At 39.4% G+C, this 12,931-nt stretch overlaps 1 protein-coding gene across 6 annotated transcripts in view; it reads right to left on the bottom strand.

Annotated features, from left to right (window-relative positions):
* Nucleotides 1-12,931, bottom strand: part of TMEM164 (transmembrane protein 164) — a 256,816-nt gene that overhangs the window by 170,425 nt on the left and 73,460 nt on the right. Inside the window, exon 1 of one of the 6 annotated variants that reach the window (XM_070603870.1) lies at nt 5,753-5,986. The exons of the other annotated variants lie outside the window; for them this stretch is intronic. The gene's annotated coding sequence lies outside the window, so the exon portion shown is untranslated. Of the gene's footprint in view, nt 1-5,752; nt 5,987-12,931 lie in introns of those variants that run through there. 6 annotated transcript variants of the gene reach the window in all.

Here is a 12,931-nt window from a genome sequence, read left to right as displayed (position 1 = left end):
AGAAGGTAGTGGGCTGATACATTGAAAGTGCTTAAAGAAAAAAAAAACCTGTCAACCAAGAAGCCTATATCCAGCAAAACTGTCCTTCAAAATTGAAAGAGAAATTAACACATTTCCAGAAAAACAAAAACTGAGGGAGTTTGTTACAACTAGACCTGCCCTGCAAAAAATGCTAAAGTGTGTCCTGCAGGGTAAAATGAAAACCTACTAGACAGTAACTTGAAGCTGTATGAAGAAATAAACATCCAGTAAAGGTAAATACGTGGGCAATTACAAGAGCTAGCATCATTATAACAACAGTTTGTAACTCTACTTTTTGCTTTCTACATGATTTAAGAGATTAACACATTTAAAAACACACACATCAGTCTAAAAGCTAGTATTATTATAACTGGTTTGTAACTCCACATTTTGCTTTCTACATAACTTAAGAGACTAATGCATTTAAAAATGATTACTTTAAGTTGTGGGGAACACCATGTATAAAGACATAATTTTGTGACATCAATAACTGAAAGGGGTGGGGATGAAACTGTAAAGGAACAAAGATTTTGCATATTATTAAAATTAAGCTAATGTAAATTCAAAGTAAAACATTATAACTTTAGGATGTTAAATGTAATCCCCATGATAAGCACAAAGAAAATAGTTATAGAATATACACAAAAGGAAATGATAAGAAAATTATATTGTAACACTACCAAAAACTCAACTAAACACAAAAGAATACAGCTAATGAAAGAAATTAGAGAAAAAACTTATAAAGTGTATAGAAAACAAGTAGCAAAATGACAGAAGGCCCTCCTTATCAGTAATTATACGTTAAATGTAAATGGATTAAACTCTCCAATTGAAAGACAGAAATTGGCAGAATGGATTAAAAAAAACTGTGATCCAATTATATGTTGTCTACAAGAAACTCACATTAGATCCAAATACACAAAAAAGGTTGAAAGTAAAAGGATGGAAAAAGACATTCCATGCAAATGATAATCAAAAGTGCGCAGGGGAGGCTATACTAATATCAGACAAAATAAACAATAAATAAAAAAAATTTACTAGAGACAAAGAAGGTCTAGATCTAACAGACATACACAGAACACTCTATCCAACGAGAGAATTCACATTCTTCTCAAGTGTACATGGGACATTTTCCAGGATAGATCATATGTTAGGTGACAAATTAAGTCTGAATAGATTTAACAAGACAGATGTCATACAAAATATCTAGCGACAACAGGATAAAGTTAGAAAATCAATAACTGCAGTAAAATGGGAAAATTCACAACGTTGTGAAAATTAATTGACACTCTTAAAACAACCAATGGATCAAAGAAGAAATCACAAGGGAAATGAGAAAATGAAATGCAAATCAAAATCACAATGAGATACTATCTCACATCATTAGAATGACTACTATCAAGAAAAAAACAAAATAACAAATGTTGGCAAAGATATGGAGAAATTAGAACTCTTGCACACTGTTGCTGGGAATGTAAAATGATACAGTTGCTGTGGAAAACATTACAGCAGGTCTTCAAAAAATTAAAAACAGAATTACCATATGATCCAGGAATTCCACTTCTGGGTATATGCCCCCAAAAACTGAAAGTAGGGTCTCTAAGGGATGTTTGTACACCCATGTTCATAGAAGCCTTATTCCCAATAGCTAAAATGTGGATGCAACCCAAGTGTCCATCAACAGATGAATGGATAAACAATGTGTTATATACATACAATGGAATATTATTCTTCCTTAAAAAAGAAATTCTGACACCTGGTACAACAACTGATGAACCTTGAGGACATTATGCTAAGTGAAATAAGTCAGTCACAAAAAGACAAATACTATATGATTCCATTTATATGAGGAACCTACCTAAAGTAGCCAAAATCATAGGGACAGAAAGTAGAATGATGGTTGCCAGGGGCTGGGAGGAGGAGTGAATGGGAGTTATTGTTTACTGGGTACTGAGTTTCAGTTTTTACAAGATGAAAAGAATTCTGGAGAGAGATAGTGGCGATGGCTGCACAACAATGTGAATGTACTTAATACCGCTGAACTGTATACTTAAAAATGGTTAAGACGTTACATTTCAAGTTATGTGTATTTTACCATAATAAAAAAATGGAAAAAATCGCTTAGAACTGTACACCAAAAAAAGTTAATTTTACCGTATGGTAATTGAATAAAATTCAAAAATATATGAGAAGCAAAACACTGAATTCCCCCAGCCTCAGCTTTTACGCCTAGCAAACAAGGGATCCAAGAGTCTAAACCTTTTAAACAATGCTTTTTCACATTTTTGTACATTAAAGTTTTCAAATATATATAAAAGTACAAAAATAATATGAGAACCTCTGTGCCCACCATCCTGGTTTAACAACTGTGAACATTACTGATTCAGTTGAAGCCCTGCATACCCTTCCTGAATACCATTCAGCTCCTCCACTCCCTAACCAGAGGGAACCTTTCTTCTGAAGTAGTGGGAGTCCTTCCTGTTAATGTTTTTATACATTTATTACATTTGTATGTATCCACAAACCTTACACATTGTTGTTTCATGTTTATCCCATTAAACGATATACTATATATATACATATATATACCCTTCTGCAAATTACATTTTTCACTCAACATGGCTTCTTCTAATTATCAATGTTGATAACTATAACTCTATTTCATCTGTTTTTCACTGTTGTATATTATTCAATTGTATAAATATATCAGAAGTTATTTGGGGCTGGCCCTGTGGCCAAGTGGTTAAGTTCAAACACTCTGCTTCAGCGGCCCAGGGTTTTGCCAGTTCGGATCCTGGGCATGGACCTAGCACCACTCATCAAGCCATCTGAGGCGGCATCCCACACAGCACAGCCAGAAGGACCTACAACTAGAATATACAACTATGTACTGGGAGCGGGGCCTTGGGGAGAAGAAGAAGAAAAAGAAAAAGAAAATGATTGGCAATAGATGTTAGCTCAGGTGCCAATCTTTAAAAAGAAAAAGTTATTTATACACTGTTACGTCAATGGACATCTGGATCTAGTCTTTCCACTTCAGCCAGCAACTACATGGAGATTTACTGTCTATGATTTGTATTATGAAAACAATTGATCTATTTCCACCATCCCAGAGCCCAGGGCCCTTCCCCTCTGATACATCTTCTGTTTCCATAGCCCTTGGTTGAAAGTGTACAATTTTTTTTTTTGAGGAAGATTTGCTCTAAGCTAACATCTGTGCCAATCTTCCCCTTTTTTGGTGAGGAAGATTCACCCTGAGCTAACATCTATTGCCAATCTTCTTTTTGTATGTGAGCTGCCACCACAGCATGTCCTCTGACAAGTGGTGTAGGTCACCACTTGGGAACGAAACCTGGGTCGCCAAAGCAGAGGGTGCCAAACTTAACTACTGGGCCACTGGGGCTGGCACTAAAAGTGTACTTTTTTTGCCCACTGTGTGAGGCCCTGGAGCACAAGCCTGTCACAGAGCAGGGAATGCAGTCAGGATCTTACATTTTTTTAACCCACTTTTAAGAAAGCATGACAAAAACTGCTGAATCTAAGTGGAGGTAATACAAGCGTTCAGTCTACCGCCCTATTCACATTTACATCTGTTTGAAAATTCTCAGAATAAAAGTTGGAAAATAAAAAACAAAGAAAAACAAATAAGTATAACAGGAAAGCTTGGCTGGCTTTGTGTATAGGCACAAAGATAATTCCCTGGTTGCAACTGGTGGTTTCCCACTTCCTTGTTCCGGACCAAATGGGGCCACACAACTGCAGAGGCACCAGAACTTTTTTTCCTTAGATTTTCAGGAAGTTGGCCAAAGCCCTCATCTGGAAGGTGCTCAACTAATAACAGGAGCTACTTATCTGAAAGCAGTTTTCATCCTGAAATTCTACTTATCTGAATGAAAGCAATTTTCATTCCCTGGGACCCTAATTCTAACAGTGACGTAAATGCATGGATAGTAAAGTGATAAGATGAGATGGTCAAATAAGAGGGCACTGTTTAAATACATCATATTATGTTCATCCAAATAATGAAATACTATGCAGTCATTAGAAATCATGCTTAGAAGAATACTTAATGACATGGGGAAATGACCAGGGTATATTAATTTTTAATATATTATAAAGTAGCATACATAGAATAATCCCAATTTTACTTTTAAAAATGGGTATTTACTCACAGAAGACTGGGAGGAAATTTCAGTGATGCACCACATAATGATGTTTCTGTCAACGAAAGACCGCATATACAATGACAGTCTCCTAAGATTAGTACCATTTAGCCTAGGTGCATGGTAGGCTGTATCATCTAGGTTTGTGTAAGTACACTCTGATGTTCACACAACGACAAAATGACCTAACAGGGTATTTCTCAGAACGCATGCCCACCGTCAAGAAACACGTGACTGTATACTATCATATTAACAGAGGAATTATCAGTTATTCTTATTTTCTTCTTTATTGCTTTCTGTAATGTTTGATGTTTTCCTTACAGTGACCATGGATTACTTTTATAATGAGAATGAAACATTTCTACTTCTTCATTACCCACTGTATATATCTTGCCCAAACCTTATTTATTATGCTACACTGCTTTTTATTTATTTATTTTCTGGAATTGCTTTTGCCCAACATACAACATAGTAGATTCCTCACTTGGCTTCCCGTAATGACTGGGTGGGCTGAGAAAGTAAAAAAGAGGCCCAAAATGGTCAGTCCCCATTTCTCTGCTGAGTACTGCTTTCCATGCTTCCCTAGATGGGAAAAGTTATCTGAATCTCCAGCATTTCTTTTACCCAGACATGACATGCATCCAAACAAGAGTTTAAAGCAGAGCAGCCTGAGAGAAGAAAAAAAAATAACAGCAGTCTCTCCTCTAGAAACCTTCAGAGAGACTTCCAGGAGAGGATTTGGGGAAATGAAAACACTGAATCAGAATATGTGGACCAAGACTGTAGAAGCCAAAGCTCCCAGGAGAGAACAAAATTGAATATGTACACGTGGGGAGGAAGGCGCTTCTATTGTGTGTGGAAGGGGAGGAGTCCTGTGAACAGCCTGAAGGCTCCTTCCCTCTTCTAGGCATTAAGGAAGTATGTGAAAGCCAGCAACCTGCCAGTTAGATGGCTCTAGGAAAGCAGACACCAGACCAGCATTCCGCATAACAAAGGGAGTGGGTCTCCCTGAATTGCTGCTTACTCATTATGAATCTTCTAGTTTCCTAGTCTCTTTCCCTTTTAAATCTGCAGCATTCACGTGTAGGGCTTTCTCTCCCTTGCCAAGAACTGTCTTAATAAAGCTGCTCAGTTCAGAGTCAGTCCCCCAATCGCCTTTTTCAGTAATGAGTCCAAACCTAAGCCAAAAAGCAGGTACATCCAAGGTGAAGGTGCCAAAAGGCTGCTCATTTTTGGGTTCCAGAGCAGCTGATCAGTTGAGCACTGAGAAGGGGGTGCTGAGATGGTAAAACCATTCCGACACATTACAACACAACAGGTTCAACCTGAGCCCATCTTGTGAACTCAGGACAGTCCTAGAGATACACGTCTCCCTGGGAAAAGTCCTGTTGTTTAAAAATTTGAGAGTACAATAAATGGGAACTAGAAAAAGAGAGGGTCACAGGGCTACAGAACTCTCATAATATCATGTGGCCCAAAGGCCAATGGGGCATCAATCTTGCAATGCCAATATCATATGTCAGGCTGTCCTAATTCCCCTCACCCACCCCCATGCTTCTCTCGCCTACCTTGGTTCACACGTGGCCTACAGTCCTCTCTCCATCCAGCAATGCACCCCCTGCTCTCTGCAGCACAGATGAAATTTCATCTCATCTCCTTCAAAAGCCTCTCCAGACTGAGTCAGCAGATACTCATGACCAAATAATCCCACTTACATCAGAGATCCACTCCTCTCCATGTGTAACATGAAAATGAGCAGATTTAAGGGTTTCAGCATGGGGGGTGGTGTACTGTACACTTCCTGAGGCAGAGGATGTGCGCCAGCTCTCTGCTATGCACTTTTCTTACGAGGGTGGGGTGGGGGAACAGTGCTCTGCCATATAAACTGCAATGCTTAGTGACTCACTCCACGAGTCCCCCGCCCTTGTAGCACACACTTGGATAACCAGGCACGTTAAGCAGTGGGTGTTCACAGGCAGCCAAACTGTCTGATCACAACTCAAAGCCAGGGAAATCTTAACAGCCATTCCCTTTTCCTTCATTTATTCCTTCAAAATACCCCAGTTCAGAGAGAGGAGAGTCCCAAAAGACCGGCTTCTCTAAGAGGCTCCCAGTTCCTTGTGAAACCAAGAATTTTACCCTCTTCTACAAAGAGCATCCAGGATGCCAAAGAGCAAACTGAAAACTAGGATGTTGATTGCACTCAGAACCCTCTGTGGGATCCAGGGGGGCTGGGAAGGAGGAGGCCATGCTTGCCACAACATGGTGAGGACACCCTCCCTCCTTCAGCCTAGCTAGCAGACCCAACAGAAACAGGAAATTTCGAACCACCCCGGGCTGCCCAAGGCTGCCCCCAGACACAGGCCTGCAGTTCACATGAATGGTGGCATCTTCAGCCCCAGCCCTACCTATCAGCTGTGATAAAGAGAGCTTAGCTTTCCTCCAGCTTCGGCTTTCAATGGGGGGGATAATATAGATGGACCCTGACATAGTACCTCTGCTCCAAGAACAGCAGTAAACACACCAGACACCTGCTCCCCTGAGCAGATGGGAGGCTATGGTCAGACTTCAAGCTCTTTCTAGGTCTTGGTCAAGCTGAGGGCTGCCAAGGCTGGAGCTGGTAAGTAGGAGTATCCTCTCCATACTACTGAGAGAAATGTGGCTTGGGGTCCTGAGAGCAGCATTATTTCCAGAAGCAAAGGGCTCAGGTCTCCAGCTGACAAGTGAGTCCTGATGGCATAAGAATCTTGGCAAGGAGGTACAGAAACAGCTGACACACTAGTGGCTGCTCTTTTGTATAGTGAGTCTGTTATGGTTAATAACTAAAAAGCTGGGATTTTCTAGACGTGGGAAGAGACCAGATCATCTACAGGAAGCATCACCAGTGACCAAGAAGAAAGGACTGACTGCCTTTTAAGTTGCATCTGATATGAACACTTCTGACAGCTGCAGATGTTTCCCAAGCCTCAGGAGAAATAGAAAATCCCTGCTCTGATCCTTATGCCAAAAAGTGTGGCTATGAACTCTGTATATCTCTATCCCTAAAGACCACAATGATGTCACCAGGACAAACTGCAGCTTTCCAGAACCTCGCCCCTACTAAGGTATTCCTTTTAAGTACTGGAGAAATCTATCCCACTGCCTTCAAAGTTAGTAACAAGGTCACTATCCTGTTGTACACGTGTAATGTCCTCCTCCTTCCCTCCCTTCTCTCCCCTTCCCTCATCTTTCTTTCAGGGCTAGGTTTAATTGTTCTAAACTCAGGGTCAGCAAAATATAGTCCTCCTGTTATATTTGGGGTGGTTTTTTTTGACTTGGTAAAATATATATAACATAAAAATTTACCATCTTAACCATTTTTAAGTATCAGCGGCATTAAGTACATGCACATTGTTGTACAACCATCACCATCATTCAGCTCTAGAACTTTTTCATCAGGTCCTTCTGCTTTTGTAAATAAAGTTTTATTAAACATAGCCAAACTCATTCGTTTACATATTATCTAGGCTGCATTCACGCTACAACAATAGTTATGTAGTTAAAACAGAGATCATATGGCCTACAACATCCAAAATATTTACTGTTTGGCCCTTTACAGAAAAAGATTGCTGACCTCTGCTCTAAACCAAAAGACACACTAGATTTCTAGTTTAAAATAGCACTTGGCTAACAGCCACTCACACAACATCTCCCAGCTTTCCACTAAAATACCTGCAGAGGTACAGAAAAAGATAAAACTCCCCAAATCACTGAAAACTTAGACTGATGGTCATCCTATTACCAGAATCTGGGAGAAAACTCTATTAACAATAAGGCTAATGTTGAAATGAGAAAAAACAATCTGTGGCCAATTCATGCGGCAGCCCCCAGAAACCTGAAACAAGGTAAGGAGACACCAAGTCCTTCTGCCATTATCAGCCTCATGGCTTAGAAATCGACAGTTCATCTAGTAACCAGCAAACTGGACAACCATGCCTCTACTACAGGGCGACTGCTTGCAAAGGAAATCAACAACTCCCAAATCTGATCTACATCCATTTGGAGACTCCTACTCTCAAAAAATCAAAAAGGCAGCATTGATGACATTGGTGCTGGCACACTGTGCCCTAGGAGTGCAAATCTTCACAAGCAAAACTCAGGTAGCAATGCATGTGGGAGGTTGTAGTTTTTCACATACTTTATTTGTTCAGAGTATCAGAGAACCTAGTAGTAGGGGTAAGCAATTCCACATGGGTCCAGCAGAACCCACTAGATGAAGCTGCTAGACACTGGGAAATGGGCTAGAAGCTATGTGCATCAATCTGACCGCCAAGAGTGGAGCTGAGAAGGGGTTCTAACCAATACCAAAGAGAACATGAGAATAGTCAAAGGCAATCTACATATGCGGTTGTTTGACAAATCATAAATAAATCCTCCTTTGAATATGTAAAATTATACCCCAAAACCAGTATGGTTAATATGAAAACTTCTGGCAGCAGAAGGGAAATGCATATCATTCTGAAGACTTGGAAGAAGCACAAAAGTCTGAATTTGGTGTCTGAACCCGAAGAAATATTTTACAAAACTGCATCCTCAACAGAATGTGAGAAAATATGGACTCTATGAAACAGGTATGGAAAGCCATCAAAACGAAACATATTGAGAAGGAAAGACAACAGTGGCGTGAAAAGAGAGCTCAGCAAAGCAAGTAAGAATTACACAGAAATTCATATTGTAGCAGCAGAATTAAATTCCACATTGGAGATGGCAAGAGCAAAATTGATCAAATTCACAGTACAGAAGCCAAATCTGAATCTCTTGCAAGCACGCAGAGGAAAAGGAAAGCTGACTTCAGAAATCCAACAAAGGTGGTTAGGAGGAACACTACTAATATAACATACTAAATGGGGAGGTCAAAGGAGAAAACCCGAATGAACTTCTCAACCGATTCTCAAAAAGCATCAGCTAAATTCAATAACTGTTCCTGATTTTTAAAAAAAGACTTACTAATTTAAGAATAATTCCTTATCATTATAAAGGACATCTAATCGAAACCAACAACCAACATCAGAGTTAATAGTGAAACACTAGAAATATTTCCACTAAAATCAGCACCAAAGCAAGAATTCCTGCTGGTACCACTATTATTTAACATTGTCCTGGAAGTTCTAGCCAATACAATCAGGCTCAAAGCAGGGGAAAAAAGTTTTGCTCTTTAAAATAAGATAAAGTTATCATATGGGAGTTTACACCATTAATTTCCAAAATAATCCAAGGGAAGCAAGTGAAAACTATTAGAAGAGTTAAGCACGGTGGCCAAATATAAAGTAAACATATGAAATCAAATCTTTCCAATGTACAAATAATAACCAGTTTGAAAATGTAATAAAATGATATCATAAATGACAAACTGTCCAGGAATGACTTTAGTGAGAAATATGTGGGATACACACACACACACACACACACACACACACACACACACACCCCTAAAGAACATAAAAGAAAACTTGAATAAATTAAGAAATTTACCATGTCTTTTCCTGGATGGGGAGACTCAATATTGTAATGACATTAATGAAATTTTAGGTTTAAAGTAATTCCAATCAAAACTAGTAGGATTTGAGGGGAAATATGACAAAAACATTCTAAGTTCATTCAGAAGGAAAGAAATGGTTCAGACTAGCTAAGAAAAAGGTATGGGTAAATTAAGAGGCTGGGGAGAATAGCAAAGAGAAATCTGACCTGTTGGCTGTTGCTAATAGAAGAGTACAAAACTGGTGGAGAACTCAACAGAGACATCAATGGAATAGTACAACAAGCCCCCAAAATAAACCCTACCATACATAAGAATTTATGTATGATAAAAATATAACAACAATAATCATAGGGAAATAGATATTCAACAAAGGGTGCTCAAATAAACCACAATTTGGGGGAAAATATAAGTTCTAACCTTACCTCATACCATTCACAAAATGAATTCTAGATGAACTGACAGCTAAATATTTAAAAAATGATTGAAAAACTAGATTTTTTTATCTGATCTTAGAATGGGAAAATTCTTCATAGCACAGCGATATTTGCCACCCCAAAATGTGTCTCCTTGGCTTGATCGGTATTGGTATCCTAGGCTGATTATTTTTAAGAAACAAAAGACTCAGGGAGAAACTTTGACCTTCTCCCATAATTGCCTACAAGAATTTAGATAGATGACCTGTTCAAGGAAGGAGCTATCACCATAGATAACTATGGTAGAGCATGAACTAGATGTGGTAGATAGGGAGGAACCCAGCAAGACCTGTTTGATCAAAGTCCTCTCCATGTCCCATTGTCTCTGCAAGGCATGGCAAACATTTGTTCACCAGATATCTCATTCTTGTGAATTCATTCTTCCCTTTGAAATCTCAGACACTCAGCCCCTTCTCCTTAGTCTAGAATAACATATATATACCTCATTTTGCCTGACTGTTTTTGAAATCTCTTATATTAATGTGGATTTCCCATGTGTACATAATTAAATTTGATTTTCTTCTGTGACTCCGTCTTATGCCATTTTAATTATTCCACCAGCCAAAAGAACCAAGGAGGGAAGGCAGGGGAAGAATTTTTCCCCTTCTTGACAGTAGCAAGCATAAAAGCACTGGAAGAAATTACCATGGTCTAAAGGCAATCTAAACCAAATTGGTCTAAAACCAATCAATTTGACCAATAAAAACTTAAAATATACATCAAAAGCATCATCAACGAGTTAAAAGGCAATCTAGGGAAAATATTTACTGCAAAGGTGATCAAGAATTAATACTCTTTATATATGGACACATCATACAGATCAACAAGAAGAAAAAAAAACCTGTATAAAAACTGGGAAGAGAACATGAAGTGACAATTCACAAATTAAAATATATAATGAGTAATAAGCATAATACATACATATTTAGAATTTTCTACAATGAAATTTGAAGGGAAAAAAAAACTCAGGAAAAGAGCAAGGAGAAAGAAAAAAAGAAGCCACCAGCGAGACGTGGGGGCAACTGGGGAGTACCTGGCTACATTGCAAAATGGCCCTCTTTACTCTCCCTTAGATTTTCAAAGGGCACCTTATTTATTAGGAACCTGTGAGGCAGGTTGGTTCATATTACGGAACTGGGTATGCTCCCTAAAGGTAATTGAGACAGGTAGTTTTTTTCAAAGTTAGTAGTAGGATAATAAGCACAGGATGGTCCCTAAGGATATATTGGTTTTACCCTAACCTGAGTGAGAGAAAGAATTCTGTGCCTTGGACACTGAAGGTACTGGTAGATAGCTCTTCAGGAAAGAACCACTCAAAACAGCCAAATGAGTAAAAAGAAAATGGCTCAGATTCAAAGAGACACAGAACAGCACAGTATGAACAGACACAACACAACAAGTAATTCTGGTGCCACTATATGAGCATCCACAGAGATGAGGAGCCAAGAACAGGATAAGAGGCCTTCAGAAGCCAAAGGCTGCCAGGCTGCAGTTCCAAGAGTTGGAGATGTTAAAGATCAAAAGAGTACCATGCCCAAGGTCACTGTGGTGGTGGGCCATGTAGAAACCCCTTTCAATCTTAGACCCACGGTACAGATGCATGCATTCCACTGAGGCAGCATTTCTAGAGCAGTATTAGCAAGGCCCATGTCAACTGAGGGGCATATAAATGAAGCACACTGGGACCCAGCCAGAAGACCGGCAAACCCTCTTGTCAAGTGCACCAAGGGAACCCTGTGGAGAACCCTGCCCCTTCCCCATCACAAAGAGAATTGCCAGCCCTTGCCCAGCATAAGACATGCAGCCTAGCGGGCACACCATACCCCTTTCCTGCAGTGACTGGGCATGCCTCCACGAAGCACATGCCAGCCTCTGCTTAGCTGGGAAGCAAACAAACTCACGTGTTGCTGGCACAGCAAAGGGCTATTAGAAAAAACAGGAGATGAGTATACAGTGCTAGTCAATGAACCCACAGAACACAGTGGCTTAAAGACCACAATAGTGACCATCTGTCTACACTCAGATTTATGGGATTTTAAATGGGATGCTTTCATGGTTTTAACCCCTTAAATAACAATAGGATAGCAGAAAATATTCACTTAAGCAACATAAGGTAGTGATTAGGAGCACTGGCTCTGGAGTCAGAGAGATAGTGGATCAAATCCCCCCTGTACCACTTACAGGCCACTTAAGTCACTTAACCTTTCTGAACCTCTGTTTTCTTGACCTAACTGGGGATACTAGTTGTACCTCCCACATAGGCTTGTTGGAAGCATTCAATGAGATAATCCATGTTAAGTGTTTCCCACCATGCCTAGGCACATAGCAAACCTGATTTATGAGCATGAGCAGGAAAAGGAAGAATGGGAATCCAGACCCTGCCACTATGTAATCTTAGCCAAGTTATTTAATATCCCTTGGCCCCAACTGCTTTATTGGTAGTGTGGATAATGTATTTCCTATCTCACAGCATTATTGGAAGGATTCAACGAGATCATTTAAGACAATATACTTTGAAAACAGTAATGAGCTATACTAATGCAATGTGGAGTTGTTATTTTAAGAGATGTCTACTTTCTAAAATAGTGATTTTTAACATCACATTGTACATGGTATTTCCACACAGTGGAATAATACGTACCCATGAAAAATGATGTGCAAGGTAAAAACTTGGATAAATCTCCAAGGAGTTATGCTAAGGTAAAAAAAAAAAACGCCAACCCCAAAGGTGATTGCTGTATGATTCCATTTATATA

Source organism: Equus przewalskii, chromosome X (assembly GCF_037783145.1).
Source record: "Equus przewalskii isolate Varuska chromosome X, EquPr2, whole genome shotgun sequence".
NCBI classification, from domain to species: Eukaryota; Metazoa; Chordata; class Mammalia; order Perissodactyla; family Equidae; genus Equus; species Equus przewalskii.
This window is presented reverse-complemented; position numbering and strand designations above follow the sequence as displayed.